We start from the raw sequence: 17,077 nt of genomic DNA, 5'->3' as shown, positions 1-17,077 counted from the left end.
TTAGCCCTCATCTTCTTGGCTCTCTCTTTTAACTTTCAATAATATGGAACAGAACAATATTTGTTTCTTATTGAACAGAGTTTGTATTTTCTTTTCGCAATTTTAAAAGCAGTCTAATGGAATATTTTATATTTCACTTTTAAACAAACAAAATTAAGTTTCTGGTTCCCTGTGTGTGGTTAAGTTGTTTATTTGTTTTTTGGGAGGGATAGGGTTGATTAGTCAATGACCTTTGCCAATGGGTTTGGGATGCAGTTAATTCACAGTGTCTTCTAAAAGTATAGTGTCCCTAGATGGTCAATGGCCCTTGCCTTTGTGTTTAGGATGAAGTTAGATCGTGGTGACCTCTAAAAATTTATTTTTTATAGGTTGTTGAAATATAAAGTACAGTTGCTGTCCATGAAAAAAGCACCCCGTATAGTTCTTGGCACATATAGTGGTAGATCCCTGATCTCCAAGAGCTTATAATAGAATTAATAGTTTCTCTTAAAGTACATGTATTTATGCATTTATATATAGACATTCTGTTGTGTGAGTGCATGTGTATGAGTTCTACACTGTCACTTCCAAATCCTCCCAAACAAAGTACCATCCACCGTTGGGAAATTCTTACTTGTTTCACCCCTTTCCTCACATCATTAATGTCAACACACATAGTAATTGACTGGTCATCATCTGGCTGACAATCATAGACATAATTTAGATATCTGAAATCAAGTTCTGTACTTGGACTCTATCTCCTATGAAAAAAATCTATACAAAGCTTATGTCTGAAGCTTAATATGCTTTGACTTTGCATCTCTTAAAGTGCTCTGCTTATAGTAGGTGCCCAAGAAAGATCTGTTGAATGAATGGAATACAATGATTGGTTTTTCCTCATTTAGGCTACATTCTCTCACTTGGGCTAAATTATCTAGGTTTTACTCCCAGTATCAAAAAAGATGATTTCTCAAAAATATTTTATTCTATTGAAGCATCAAATTTGTCTTCTTGGGCTTTAATTGAGGAAGCATCTTCCACGGTCTCTGAATAACCAGTTAACGAAATGTAATTAGAAATCTTGTTTCAGATTAAAAATTAGATAGTTAGAATATGGAATCTTGACTAACTAATCTTGTTGTTGAAATCAGTTGGGAGTTCGCCCGTAGTGTTTATATAGGTGCAAGCTAAAGATGTTTTTTCTTTTACAGTTGGCTAATTGTTCGGTTGATTCTTTACTGCTATGCAAATATTTTAGATCTATGTTATGGTGCTTTACTGAAAATTAAATGTGAAGTAAGTTAAAACACTAAGTTATATGGTGATTCTTTGATAAAGTTATAGTAATGTCTTTTGCTCCTAGAGAACAAATTACCAAGGACAGAATAAAGAGGAATGATCCTGAGTTATACCAAAAGAGTTAAATGCCACAAGTAATAAAATGTTAGGTTGGACTCTGTAATTAATAAAGTTAAAATAGATAAACAGTTTGCCTCAGAGGAGATTGTCAGTAGATCGTCACATAGAAAAATGAACAATCTTACTAGCAACTAAAGAAATTCAAATTAAACAACTTTAAGCTACCATTTTATAGTTGTTAAACTGTTAAAATTGCTGATAAAATCCAATGTTGGTAGGGATATGGGAGAACAGATTTCTTGGATCATTGCTGTTGACATTGCCTTAGAGTCTGTAACGTTTTACGACTATAAAATGATTCATATCCATTAACCTGAAGCTCCATTTTGGGAAACTCTCTTCCTCCCTTTGGCCCCTCCCCCGCCCGCTGAGAAGCCAAGCAATATGATATCAATTAAACATATGAAATCATGCAAAACATGTTTCCATATTAGCCATGTTGCCAAAAATCAGGAAAATAAAGAAAGTGAGAAAATTATACTTCAGTTTGCGTTCAGAGTTCACCAGTTCTCTCTCTAGAGGTGGATATCATTTTTCATCATAGGTCTTTCAGAGTTTTCTTGCATCGTTGTATTGATCAGATTAGCTAAATCTTTCACAGTTGATCATCATTGAAATATTACTATGTACAATGATCTCCTAATTCTGTTGACTTTATTTTGCATTAGTTTATATAGGTCTCCCCTGGTTTTTCTGAAACCATCAGGCTTATCATTTTTTATAGCAAAATAGTATTCCATCACAATCATATACCACAACCTGTTTATCCATTCCCCAATTGATGAGCATCCCCTCAAGTTTTAATTCTTTCTCACCACAAAAACCTGCTATAAACATTTTTGTAGCTATAGGTGCTTTTCCTTTTCTTTTCATCTCTTTGGGGTACAGACCTAGTAATGGTATTGCTGGATCAAAGGGTATGCTCAGTTTTATAGCCTTTTGGGCATAGTTCCAAATTGTTCTCCAGAATGGTTGGACCAGTTCACTACTCTACCAACAGTACATTAGTGTTGCCAATTTCCCACATCTCCTCCAGTATTTGTCATTTTCCTTTTCTTTCACATTTGCTAATCTTATAGGTGTGAGATGATACCTCAGAGTTGTTTTAATTTGCATTTCTCTAATAATGACTTAGACCATTTTTTTCTTCTGACTATAGATAGCTTTGATTTCTTCCTCTCAAAACTGCCCAATTATAGCTTTTGGCCTTTTATCAATTGGTGAATTACTCTTATTTTTACAAATTTGACTCAAAGTCCCTATATATTTGAGAAATGAGGCTAAAGTCATTGAAATTTTTGAAACAGTATGAACACACTGACTACAACATGTAACGTATCATTTTAATAAGACTCTAAAGAGTTTGGAGTGATGTGATTAGAGTTTAGCATAAAATAAATTCTTTTTTGTAAAGTTGTTTACACTCATAATAAAAATAGATTTAAAATATAGAAGTTAACTACCTATTTGGGTAAATAGAATCCAAGCTGATGAAGGCTAGAGGGAGAAGGTTGCACAGTTGGTCTATACCTGCTTTCCTTCATTTCCTCACTTGCAGCCCCAAATCTGGATTTGGTACTTTCCCTCTGAAAGTCATTAGTGACCTCCTTCTTGCCAAATACAATGACCTTTTCTCCATTCTCTTTCTTCTTGTCCTTTCCAACCCATGACAATCCTGACCATCACTCTTTTCTTCAGTCTCTGCTCCCCTGATTTTCAGGTGCCAGCCCTAGACAGCCCTGGGTTTTTTTTCCTACTCTACTAATTCTTCTCTCTTTTTCTGACATCTTTCTTCCTCTGATCTTCCTTCCATGTCCCTGACAATGCATATCAAGGTATAATCCTCAGCTTTTGCTCTGGACCCTCTCTGTCCCAATGAGCTGGTTCATTCGCAAGCTCTAAGACTTTCATGTTGATCACCCTCAAATCTTTATCTATGATCTCGGTTTGGAAACATCTAGTTGGTCTATCAACAAGCATTGATTAAGGCCTGCTGAGACCTGTGCTAAGTTCTGGAGATATATACAGTCCCTGCCATCAAGAAGTTGGGATGAGGGTGTATGGATAGATAGATAGATACTATAGACAGATAGATATGATAGATAAGATAGATACGATAGATAGATACAGTAGATAGATATGATAGATACGATAGATACAGTAGATAGATACGATAGATACAGTAGATAGATATGATAGATACGATAGATAGATAAATATGATAGATAGATGCAACAGATAGATACAATAGATAGATAGATAGATAGATAGATAGATAGATAGATAGATAGATGTAGATGTATACACAATAGATACAAACCAATTTGGGGGAAGGGTGCTAGCAGCTGGGGAAAAATGCTTAATCCCAACTTCCCCTTTTACAGATGAGGAAACTGAGGCCCAAGAAGGTTAAATATCTTGTTCAGGATCACACAAGCAATTAGCAACAGAACCTGGACTAGAACCCAAGTCTCTTGCTTCTCAATCCATCTTCTTTGCACTTCATCATACTGCCCCTCTTCCATCCCACGTCCATTCTCAGAGCTCTAGCTGCTTAATGGACATTTCTGCATCCATCACCTCAAGTTCAACTTGTACAAAATTGAACACATCATCTTTCTCTCAAACTGGCTTCCCTCTCCTGACTTCCCTTTTTCCATAAATAACACCACCATTCTCCCAGTCAGCCAGGCTCAGAAAATCTCAGAGTCATCTCTGAAACTTCCCCCATATCTCAGTCACCAAATTCCGTCAGTTCTTCCTTAAAATCTCTCTTAAATCCCCTCCCCTTTTTCCTAGCGTCACTGTTGCCACTCCAGTCTAGGCCCCCATTGCCTCACGGTTGTATTCCTGTAATTGTCTATCATTGAGTTTCTCACCACCATCACCGTACATACCTAATCCATCCTGCACACCACCACCAGACCGATTTTCTTAAAACCTTAATTTCATGCTTCTCTGCTCAAGAAACTCCAGTGGCTTTCTTTTATTATCTATACAACAAAGGGTATGCCCCTCAGACTGGCACTCAAGGCTTTCTGCAATCTGATTCCATCCAATCTTTCCCTCCCCGCCCCCCACCACTCCCCATTGTCAGCCTTTTGTTCCAAGTAAGATCTCTCCTCATTGTCCTAGAATCCATCTTGCTCATTCCTGCCACTGACCTTTTGCATATGCTCTTCCACCTGTTCCAAGTCTGCTTCTTCTTCAGGGACTGCCTTAGGTCCAAACTCTTTACCAAAGACCTCTTGACCACTCTCTCTTGCAATAATATATTTTTACCTCATCACAATTATCTGGAATTGCTATTGTGGTACTTAATCAACTATGTGTGTGTGTGTGTGTGTGTGTGTGTGTGTGTGTGTGTGTATACATAGATGTGTATGTCTCTATACATAAAGGAATCTGTATGTGCATATACATATTTTATATGTATATATATATGTGCATATATACATAAATGAGTCTGTATATATACATGTTTGTATATGTACCTACACATATATACAACTATGCATATCAGTTGTAGATGATGTTGTACTGATTTCATCAAGCTCCAGAACCTTGCTGTTATTATTTTTCAGTTGTGTCCAACTCTTCATGACCCCATTTGGGGTTTTTTTGGCAAAGGTACTGGAGTGGTTTGCCATTTCTTTCTCCCGCTCATTTTACAGATGAGGAAACTGAGGCAGACAGGGTTAAGTGACTTGCCCAGGGTCACTCAGCTAGTAAGTGTCTGAAGCCAGATTTGGACTCAAAAAGGTGAATTTTCCTGACTCCAGGAAGCATGCTCTGTCCGTTGCAGCACCATCTAGCTGCCTTCTCATTTAGTTTAATTCCTCCATTTAAGAATTGAGGCTTGAAGAGTTTAGCTAGTTAACCATTTCCTGTTGGAGCTGCGACTAGTGCCCCGAGTCTTCTTGAGCTCATTAGTCCATGCTACTTTTGCCTCATTTAGTATTAAATACATTAATTAACAACTTCAGTTTCTTGCCATCCCTGACAATCCAAGATCCTTTGTCCACTGTATCTCCCTACTCCAGAAGAGAGAGGCAGTAGGAATACTTGAATTTTAAAGACAAAATTTGGTTGCTGTTTTCCCAAATTTCAGTTCTCAGATGTCACTTTTCCATTTCTGTGCTATAAGGAATCTATGTGTCCCTTTGGAAACCATGTGTGCTACAAGGATGAGTGGCATTGATGTGGACTCATACTAGAAGTGCACACTACCATCTCCTAGGGTCATGGGATCATAGATTTAGAACTGGAAGAGACTTCTGATACAACTGAGTCCAGCACCCTTGTTTGATAGATGAGGTACAGATGAAGTTTATAAGTGACTCTTCCAAGGTCACATAGGTAACAAAGTCAAGACTTGAACCCAGGTCTTCTAATACTGCACCATGCTGCCTCCTTGTGGACTAATAACTTTGGGCAAGGAAACAAGAAAAAAAAATGCCTCTGAGACCACTGGAGGTTAAAGGCCTTCCATGAAGGGCCGCCAACTTTAAAACTCTAAACTCAATTCTAAAAATAAATGCTTTTGTTGTAATTAAAGCAGGGATGGTATTATTATTAATAACAGTATTCAACACCAACATAGCTTTTCATCTTCAAAGCCCAAGTATTCACAGTATATGCCATACCCCGAAGGGCACTAGATAATAACTACTCAAGGAAAACTTGAAAAGTTGATTGGGACTGTGTAGTCCTTTTCCAGATTGGGACTGGCTTGAACTCTAACATGAAGGAATATTTTAACCCTGAGGTCTTCTGCTTCAATAGGATACACTGGGGCAGTCTAGCAAGATGGGAAGCAGGAAGTTATAGGTATTGATATCAGAGAGAAGAAAGCTCAGAGTTTATTTTGGGGTCAAAATGTGCAAAATGTTCTTCTTTGCCTGGGTGCTGGGACTGTTACCCTGAAGCTGATATGATTCCTGGCACTGGCATTATTTTGTCTTCCCAGAGAGGACAACTTCTGTGAGATTCCTTTGTCCTCTTCATAAAATTCTAAATGGGTGGGTCCCAAGTGTATCCCTGATTCACTTAGGAAAAGTGATGATCCCCATTTTTCTTTTGGCTATTGGTATTTATCTACTGAAAGTGTCTTTAATGCCTTCCCAAATTCTTTGTAGTATGTAGTAATGTTATACCCGTAGCTACTAAGCAGCAGCCACATGCCACTTATATCTAGTAACATGGTCCCCAAGATATTGTTGCATTTTAAAGCAACTTATGTTGAGGTAATGAATGCTTCTTAGAGCTGACAGTAGACAGGGAGAAGGAGATAGAGTCCAAGGACCTGGGTTCAGATCCTGTTTTTTTTTTCCATTTACTACCTCTGTGACCTAAGATAGGTGGCAATATCTCTGGGTTTCAGTTCCCTCACCAGTAAAATGAGGTTGAAATCATTGTACTAGATGGTCTATAAGGTCCCTTGTTTTTGTTCAGTAGTTTCAGTCATTTCCTACTCTTCATGACCCCATTTGGGGTTTTCTTGGCAAAGATACTGAAGTAGTTTGCCATTTCCTTCCCCAGCTCATTTTACAGATGAGGAAACTGAGGCCAACAGGGTTAAATACTCACCCAAGGTCACACAGGTAGTAAGTATCTAAGGCCAGATTTGAACTCAGGAAGATGAGTCATCCTGACTTCAGGCCCAACACTCTGTGCACTATGGCACCATCTCACTGCCCACAAGAGACCTTCAAGCTCTAAATCTGTGATCCTATGACAATAAATCTATAGGCAACTCTGTGACACAGATGTCATTATTACCTCCATCTAAACTGGGGAAGGGGATAGAACAGAGAGCTAACTTCAGAGGCAAGAAGCCCTGGATTCAAGTCTTTCCTTTGGCACATAATGTCCAGATAAGTCATTTAACCTCTCATTTCCCTACTCCCCTCCCCACTAGACAACTCTCTGAGATGATTAGTTGCTGAACAGGTAAAGGGGGTTTTCCTACCGGGAATTCCCTAAACCAATGAAATCACAGATTGAGTCTTTAAAAGTGAATAATAAATGAATGCTAAAAATTGTCTTTACATGTAACTGGAAAAAAGCTACTATTTAAAAAAAAAAACAAAAAAAATTAAGTGAATAATACCTCTTTGGAGAGGAGGTGGGACCCATCACAAAGTCAGTGACCAAGTTTGAAAGCTGGTGGGGGAAACCAAGAGGTGCCTAAAGTAGGAATTATTTCAGTGGGTTCCTCTGGCCCTCCGTCATGTACCATTATCCTCGTGGGCTTTGTTTGTGATTACATATTAAAATCAAGTTTGTTTGTTTGTTTTCCTTTTCCAGATCTGAAGGGGGAAAAGTTGGAAGCACATTTATATACAACCAGAAGGCAGTTTTCTAGATTGATTCAACTTTAAGGTAGGTGAAAATTAATTTGGATACTGAATCCATATATAAATGCAGCTCCTTAAAGAACAAGCCATTTCTTCCCAATGTTCTTTTCTACTGTAGAATTACTTAGAAAACTTTATTTTGACTATCTTAGTAGTTTCCATGATATCATTTTACCATCCCATTAAAGGAGTGAAGAATAGCACATTTTCCCTAAGACAAAACAAAGATAGGACAGAGACCTAGGGATGGTGAAATACATAAATTCTTAGAAACAAATCTAATCAGTTTTTCAAATTACTCTTATTTTTCCGTGGCTAATAACACATTAAATCAAGTTTCTAATGTGGTATAATGGATAGAGTTGTTTTGAAGTCAGGAAGACCTGAGTCTGACACAGTGGTCATATGACCATGGACAGGTCACAGAACCTCTCAGTGACCTTGCATAACCATGTAAGACTCTTAATAAAAGAGTTGCCAGGCTCCATCTGTGAAGGTTTCCACACTATGAAGCACCTACCCCAATGAAATCACACATGCAGACCAAAAACCCCACAGTTTTATAATTAAATTAAAGATGCTGAGCGTGACCCTACCCCATACGTTATAGGACTGAAATCTTTTAAGTATATAGGCATTCCCTCCTTTTCTCTTCATGCTTAGCTCCAAAAAGAATAAGTACTCGCTCATTGCCAGCAGCCTACATGTTAGAATAACTGCCTTCCCAGGATTGGATGTGAATGTGGTAGTCAGCCATACAAATGACAAGATTTAAATGATACCAGGTAATGTCTCCTGTCCCCAGATTTGGTCTCAAATACCTGTTAGTGTCTGAAATTCTACCATTTCAGATTCTTTTGTCCCTTTTTGGTCTATAAAGTATTTCTTTCTCTGAGTCCTCTCAAAATTTCTCCAGGGAACCTGACCTCTTAAACTGCCTTTGGGAGGTATAATTTGAGAGCAAATTGAAAGCAAAGGCCATAGGAAAGGGAACCCAGGATAGACACCTGGGAAGACAATGAGGAGAGTGGCAGTGGGAAGAGAGAAGGATCTAGAAATGGGAGACAGACACACTAAGAGGACAAACTTCGCCAACTTCATTTTTGCTCAGGGTCTAGTATTGGGGTGATGGTGCTCTGTGTTATAGCCTTGATCTCGTTCTAAACAAGGAAACAGATGTTCTTACCTGGCCTGAATCAACCTAGGATTATAGCTCTAGAGCTGGAAAAGACCTCAGAGGATGTCAAATCCAGCTCCTTTGTTTTACGTATGAAGAAACTGTCCAGGCTCACATAGGTTCCCCTTCTTCCCCTCTTTGTGTTATGCTAATGCAGTCCCAGCATCAGCATAGGATTAGGGAGCTGGGCAGATCACTCGAGACAGATGATGTCAAGCATGATTTTAAGTCCTGGGTGAGGAGATCAAAAGAGCATTGAATTTGGAGTCAGAGAACATCTAGGTTCAAATGCCAGCTCTGAAATTTGCTACCTTTGTGGCCTTAGATAAATCACTTAAGTTCTCTGGGGCTCAGTTTTCTCATCTGTAAAATGAGAGTTTTGGACTAGTTGGCCTCAAGTCCCTCTGCCATCATTATTGTTTAGTCTTTTTTCAGCCACATCTGACTCTTTGTGACCCCATTTGGGGTTTTCTTGGCAAAGATAATGGAGCGGTTTGCCATTTCCTTCTCCAGTTAGTTCATTTTACAGATGGGGAAACTAAGGCAAACAGGGTTAAGTGACTCACCCAGGGTCACACAGCTAATAAGTATCTGAGGCTGGATTTGAACTCAGGAAGATGACTCTACCTGACTCTAGGCTCCACCCTCTATCCACCGTGCCACCTCGTTACCCACAAAGTCCCTTCTCTAAACACTAAATCTATGATCTTACATTCCTAAAATGTTGATATATTCTTGTGGATTTGAGAAGATCACATTTGCTTTCAAGGGAGCAGACACGGCTATTAACTAATACATAGTATTTTATAATAAAAGTGAAATTACTGGGGTCCCTGGGTGGGGAACCAACATAAACGATTACTCCTTTTCCTTATAGTACAGTGCCAATCAATGGCTGCCCTTTGCAAGTGATGTATCAATGCCCCCAGCTGGATCATACTGCCCAATCCCCTGAGTCTCTTTTTGGAACCTCCGGGTAACTTCAGTAATACCTAGGACTGTAGGTCCAGATGGCAAGGCTTTGCCTCTGGAGAGGTCCAACAATTCCTAAAAATCCATAGGCGTACAAGCGTGTGCTCTGAGGGAGCAGGAAAAATCCATGAGACTCATCTAGAACGTAAAAGGTCTTTGAGAAAAAGATTGTTTCACCCTCTGTACGTGTATCCCTTGAAGCTGTTTAATGAGTACCTGATGCTCGATTAATTAAACTCACTATATCTTGAAGAAGTAGTAGTACTCATTAGCACAATAAACAAAAGCCACAAGCCTGAGAGAGGAATTGTCCAAAGTCATCATGGAGTTGCTTGCATCAGCAATATTTGCTCAATTTTCAGCAACTTCATGTATCCCAGAGTTGACTTTCAGTTCTTCCACAAACTATAGAAGGACAGAGAGGGCTGGAAGTTGAGTCTAGGTTAGGGCTGTATTTCTTAATCTTCTTAACTCACCTCCTCTGGTTGCCCTCCCCCTACTCCTTTCTAGTTCAGCTACCTCTTAAAATCAGTAACTCCCCATCCCTTTAGAAGATTTTTCCTATAATAAAGATCATGTTTGCTACACCTTCCTTTTGGCTACCCTGTCCTACAGTTTTCAGTGGGTACCAGTTAGTCAATAAGCATCTATGAAATGCTTTCCATGCCCAAGGCACTGTGTTAAGTCTTGGAGATACAAACTGGTTTTTTAAAAAATGGCCCTTTCTCTCAAGGAGCTCATATTCGAATGGGAGAGACACTGTGCAAATAATGATGTAAATAGAATATATGTATATATAAAAAATAGTGTAAATAGGAGGTGATATCAGAGAGAAGGCTCTGGTAGTAGAGGGCAGAGGTGAAGCTTACAGAAAGTGGGGTACCAGGGAAAACCGTAGGTAGAGGTGAAGAGGGAGAACATTCCAGGTGTGGGGAATAAAAACCAGTGCAAAGACCCAAAGTCAAAACCTGGAGTGCTGGGTGTGCCAAGCAGCAGGTAGGGCAGCGGAACTGGATCATAGATAGCGTGGAGAGAAGTAAAGTGTGGAAGACTAGTCGTAGAGTACATGGAGGGAAGTAAAGTATGGAAGAAGACTAGTCAGCAGGGTCCAGGTCGTAAAAGGTTTTAAATGAGAGATGAATTCCAAAACACCACCTCGGAGCTGGAAGAATCCTGGGATCTTTTGCAATCCCTTCAGTTTTGCTTTCAGAGTTCTACACTTCATTGTGCCAGGTAGAATGTAACCAGAAGAATTCTATCTGATCAGTAGGGTTGGATTAAGCAAGAGGAGAACTACAGAGAGGAACCCGCTGAAATTTAGAAGTATGTGTGCCTCTAAGGAAATTATAGTATAAATTCAATTTAAAAATATTTAGCGAATAGATAAAAGATGCTTACGGGAGGCATGGAAGGAGATATGAAAATGAAAAGCTAGTCCTTGTTGGCAGTGTAATTGTTTTAGGAAGGGTAAGGCCTTCCCCTTTCCCTCTCCCCAAAAAGACTAGGGCAAGGATAGACATAACCGGTAACCCAAAGTAGAATGAAGTAAGTGTCACTAGAAAACTATGTACCGAGGACAATGGAGGTTCAGAAGAGAGGATCCTGTCTGGTTAGGTGCCATTTAAGCTGGACCTAAAAGGATGCACGTGTCCATAAGTAGGGATACCAGGGTAAGGGCTTTCTAGGCAGAAGGAACAGCATGAGCAAAAGCAGAAAAGGGTGGGAACAGTAAATAATATCATTTGACTAGATCATAGAGTGCCTGTAGGTCAGAGATGCTGGAAAGACAGGTTCTGGCTGTGTTGTGGAGGACCTTGAATCTCAAAGTGTTTAGACTTTGTCTTTTTTCAGAAAGCAATGGGGAGCCATTGAAGGTTTTGGAGCACCATAATAGGAAGTGGATTTTAGGAAATTTTATTTGGAAAACAGTGTATTGTTTAGATTGGAAAGTAAAGAAATTGGAGTTGGGGAGTCTAGTTAAGGGAATTCTGTGTTGTCAGCTAGCTAGAAGCATTAATTAAAGTAGGGACAATAGGAACAGAAAGGAAGGGAGGGATTTGAGGACAGTGTAGAGGTAGAATCACCAGAATTGGATAAATCCATCAGAACTGGGCATGGAGTGGGGTGGTTTACTGAGCAAAGGGGCAGGGACAAGGGAAGAGAATGAATCAAAGATCACCAAGTTTTCAAGGCTGGGCAGCTGAGGGAACTGGTGGTACCATTAACAAAAATGAAGAAGTCCAGAGGAGGTCACTAAGCTTGTAAGAGAAGAAGAGTTACGAATTGGACCTATTGAATTTGAAGTCCTGGTGGGACAGAATATAACATATCACTTACAAAATCGGAAGCTTTAATCTTTTGCAAACACTGAGACCATTTATAAAAAATAGCAACTTTTCAGACCTGAAAGACAAAACCAGAGGCCTGAATTTGACAAGTCTCTCTCTATGTTTATGTGTATACACACACACACATACACAGGGAGTGAGAGAGACAACACATACATATATACACATATTTTTGTGTGTGTTATGTTATTTTTTTTTTAAAGAAATCTTAGATTTTTGGAAGAAGCCTCTAAAATCTCAGGGCTCTTACTGAATTCAGAATCCCCACTAGTGGTACACTTTTCCACGAAACAGGAAGTACCAGAAATCCTGAGAGACAGCTCTCCCTCATCCCCTGGGCGTCCCTCTGAGGCTCTTTTGTCAGGATGCCCCTCCCTTATCGTCCACAAACCTTTGGGGCAGTTTTTCTACCCAGCTCCTTTCTGGACATTCCCCACCAACTCTCCACCATTAGGAATGGTTCCTGCACCATAAATTTTGTAAGTCTGAAACTCGGTACACAGGAAACTCTGGAGCCCAGGCAGCTGGGAGAGTCGCCTGTGGGGTTAATTTATAACTAAGACAAATGAATCTATAAAAAGAAGGAAAGCTCTATGAGAAATATGTTAACTGATGGCAAAGGGTGGGGGAAGGGGCTTAGATAAATGATATCAGAACTTGTTTGGTCCCAATGATTTTATGGCTAAGGAATTCAATTATAGGTGTGCTGGGTGCAGCAAATCACAATTCTGTAAATTACTAATGGGACACAAAGATCTTTATCATTTTCTGTATGTATCCACATGCAAAGTTCAGTCCTGCCTTCTGTAAATAAACTCTGATGCCTACTCTATAATGCCATACCTACAGCTCCAGGGGTTGGAACATAAGATAATGTACACTTTTGAAGCCTCACGGAAATTGGGCATATTTATAAATGAGATTAGCGAATAGGGTGGATTACTTTTCTTTTCAGGATTGGGACTATTAATTTGTTTCATTTTGCATTATTGGGCCTTATGGAATTTAAAAATGACTCCATATATATTGGTTAGCAAATGCATTTTTTTTAAATCATCAGGAATTAGAAATGCTTTTAAGTAACAGAGTCTCAAAGTTGGAAATTACCCCAGAGGCCATTTAGTTCAACTAGTACCTGTACAGAAATACTTGGTTGTGGCATTCTTTCGAAGGGTGGGGGGAGACTCACCTAGTAGCTTAGGTATGGACTGACTTTTTATTTGACCCAGGGAGGCTGATTAACCTCTTGGCAATTATAGACTCTTTCCTAAAGGGTTTTGTACTAAGGTTTTGCTAAGGTCCCTTACAGTTCTAAATCTATACTAAATTTAAGTCAAATTTAAAGATTTCAACCTTCAGCTGGTCCCATCTTCTACAAGAAGCCTTTCCTGATTCCCCTTAATGATAGCACCTTCCTGCCGACATCATCTCTCAGTTTCTCCTGCCCACGTCTTGTTTTTCCTTTATTGTTTGACTGTTGTCTTCTAATTGGATTGTGACTCCTTGGGGGAGAAGGGAGGACTTTTGTTTGCTTCATTTTATTGTTTATTTTGCTTTGCTTTTTGCACAATGACTAGCACATCTTAGGCACTTAGTAAATTTGTGTTGACTTGACTTTGTTGACCTGAACTTTTATTTCTTAGCTGGTTCCTAAAAGGCATAATTCAGGACCTGCTTCCTATCTGTCATTAGTAAGTAACTGCCACTTAACAGGCGATTTTACCCAGGGGGATAAAAATCAATGATTTCTTAAAATGTTATCATTTAAGTCACAGAATCATGGATTTAGAGTTGAAAGGGATCTGTCTAGTCTGACCTTACCTCTTTTGGTTTTACAGATGAAGAAAGTGAGGCCTAAAGGAGTTATCAGATTTTTATAACTTAAGTTTAAATCTTTTGGGGGAGGGAAAGAGGAATTCATATAAAGATAGTTTTAATTTGAAATGTTAAAGCTGAAAGATATCATAGTGAAATAGGAGTTGTAGATTCTTGTTATGTAGTTTCTAAAATGGTACGTTCATAGTATCTTATTTTATAAATGAATAGGTCACATGTCCCATCTTTACTTATTTTTTTTTCCTTGCCAATATTTGCAACATTTGGTACAAGGTCCAGTCATTAGTTCTGAACCTAAGTACCAAATCTTTGGTGATATGATATGATATGATGATATGAGAATTTAGCAATCATTTATCCATAAAAACAGCTTTGATTAATTTCAGGATTAAAGGTGACTCATTGAAAAATTCAGGAAGTAACCGATGAAATTTATTTAAAAAATCAGATAAAAGCCACTTAAGTCTATAAATTCCTCAAACTATCAAGGACAAACTTTTAACAGCAGTAGCTTCTACAGATACAGAAAGATTTTTTTTCATCATTTAGACTACTTCAATTTAATTTGAAAAACCATTTGGGAATCAAAAAGGTGGAAAAGTTCATTTTTCTTTTTCTTCAGTTTTTTGATAAGCATTAAAAAAAAAGGTAAAGGTTGAGTGAGCTGCAAAATATAGTTTTTAAATTTCCACACTTTGTTGCCTAGTCTGAATGGCTGATTTCTTTTTCTTTGACAGAAGCAAAATTTACCTTTTCAGGCTGTTAAGTAAAATTGTTAAAGATTTTTAAATTAAATACGTTTATTTTGTTAAGATAATTATACATTTGTTATTGAGGGGAAAACTCTTGATACTATAAGCTTATTGCTTATAGTATCACTTAAATTTACTTGTTTTGGGTAATAGCAATTCTGTCTAGTATAAAGTGGCAAGGATGGATAGGACCTATTCATTTTGAGATAGTTTACCTTCCAAGGACTTTAGAAATGCTTTCCATCAGCTTTGGTAATGCTTGAATTATTCAGCTTTTTTGTAGTTGCCAAATTAATCAAAAAAAGTATCTCATTACTTGGAGATATATCCACTGTGTCTTCTAAGAGTGAACTCTTGATCTCTTTCTGAGTTATGAAGAATGTGAATGAAGTATCATAAAACTTGCTTTTTTCAGTGAATAAGGGGAGGAGCAGGCAGGAGGGAGAGAATTTGGAACTCAAAATTTTTTTAAAAAAATGAATGTTAGAATGTGAATGAAGATTTAACTAAACCATAAAAATGTGCTTTTCAAGAGAATATTATTATATTGAGGCTTCTTCATCCTCGTCTTATCAATTCGATCAAATTCTAAATCAAATTTACATGGGAATAGGTCAATTCCTTTCTAGTTAGCAAGTATTTATTAAGCACTGACTCTGTCCTAGGCCTAGAGGTACCAAAAAAAAAGTCTCCACCTTACAGGAGTTTACATTCTACTGTGTGAATTGTGTTTAAATCCATTTAAAAAATAATTTTCTAAGTTTGATTATTTTCAATGCAATTCCACGTCTGCCATTAACCACCACCACCACCGTCATCATCATCATCATCATCATCGTCATCAGAAAAGCCAACCTAAAGAGCAAAATAGTCATTGCTAGACTGGCATTGGGGAAGTGCAGCCAGATAGCTTTCTCCTTTTATTTTCCTCAGGGAAACTAGCTTTTTCCATATCTCATATCTATCAGGCACCATTGCTCTGTCATAGCAGGGGATCCATTTTTATACTCCTGAATTTATTGTAAATGGATAAGCCAGAAATGCAGTACATGGCTTCATTTTTCTTGTGCTCACAAAAGGGACCATGTCTTCATTTTTCCTGCACAAACCAAAGACTCCGACTTCTCCTTTTCTCGGGGGTCATTAATAACCTTTAAGCCCTTTGATTTACTGTGTTCTTCTGATGACCTTAAAGGTAACACAACTGTCGTCTCTTTCATGTTATTTTTGGTGTTTTGATAGATATTCTCCTTTTCCCATTAATCCAGGTCCTGAGGTCCAAAAGAATTCAAATTGTTAAAAGTTTGTAATTTTCAGCCTTTTTTTTATCCCTAATAGAACACACATAGGAAATATGGTGACGTAAACATCTTCATTAATCTTTGAAAGTCACAAGATTTGGTTGTTGTGACAAGAAACAATTAGGAGTAAATTTCAGGGAAATACCGTAATGCTGTAGCTTTTGTTTTCTTTTGTTAACAAGCCACATGACTTTCCTTTGAAACCCAAGGAATACAGAGTGTGGACTTCTTTCAAGATCACAGTGTCATCAGCATCATAAGAATGTACACTTTCCTAACCTGGTTTGTTCCTTATAATTTGTGATTGCTATTTTCCTTATCTTCGAAGGAAGTACAGCAGCTCCCACTGGGGAAATACCATGTTAACTTGATCCTAAAATAAATCTAAGGGAAAGGTCACATCCTAATAACTTGTGCAAATCTAAATTCCCATGGAGATTGAAAATCATTTTGTATGAGTAGGGCATTAACAATGCACTGTTGAACTTCTTCCAGAGAGTGTTTTAGAATCTGAGAGCACTTTGTGTACAAGTGTAAGCACCAAAATGTAGATACAAGAAGCAAGGCTGAATGTTTTTAGTGTTCTATTGCTATAAATATTCAGAAAAAAAATTTAACTTGAATAATAAGCCACAACTTTAAAAAAAAAAAGGCACCACCACCTTTCACTGGAAATTTAAGCAGTATTGCCAGGCAGTTATTACAGTTACCACATGCTGATATTGAAAATGCCTACGGGACTCTTCCAGCAATCACAAAAATGCCTTAGTAAACAATCTTCTATAAAAGTCAACTCCTAATCATATGTGGATGGTGTGACCACCAGTAGCTTGTTCAAGGTTGATAGGGTTGAAGGCACATAGGGGATGATTATGAGAAGCTTCAAGTCTCCCTAGAGGATGATCCCTTCCACTCCTAATCCCCCAGAGAATGT

At 38.3% G+C, this 17,077-nt stretch overlaps 1 protein-coding gene across 1 annotated transcript in view; it reads left to right on the top strand.

Annotated features, from left to right (window-relative positions):
• PPARG (peroxisome proliferator activated receptor gamma) overlaps nt 1-17,077 on the top strand; it is a 171,704-nt gene that overhangs the window by 27,355 nt on the left and 127,272 nt on the right. Inside the window, exon 2 of the mRNA XM_036737819.1 lies at nt 7,708-7,782. The gene's annotated coding sequence lies outside the window, so the exon portion shown is untranslated. The remainder of the gene's footprint in view (nt 1-7,707; nt 7,783-17,077) is intronic.

This window comes from Trichosurus vulpecula, chromosome 9 (genome assembly GCF_011100635.1).
Source record: "Trichosurus vulpecula isolate mTriVul1 chromosome 9, mTriVul1.pri, whole genome shotgun sequence".
NCBI lineage: Eukaryota > Metazoa > Chordata > Mammalia > Diprotodontia > Phalangeridae > Trichosurus > Trichosurus vulpecula.
This window is presented reverse-complemented; position numbering and strand designations above follow the sequence as displayed.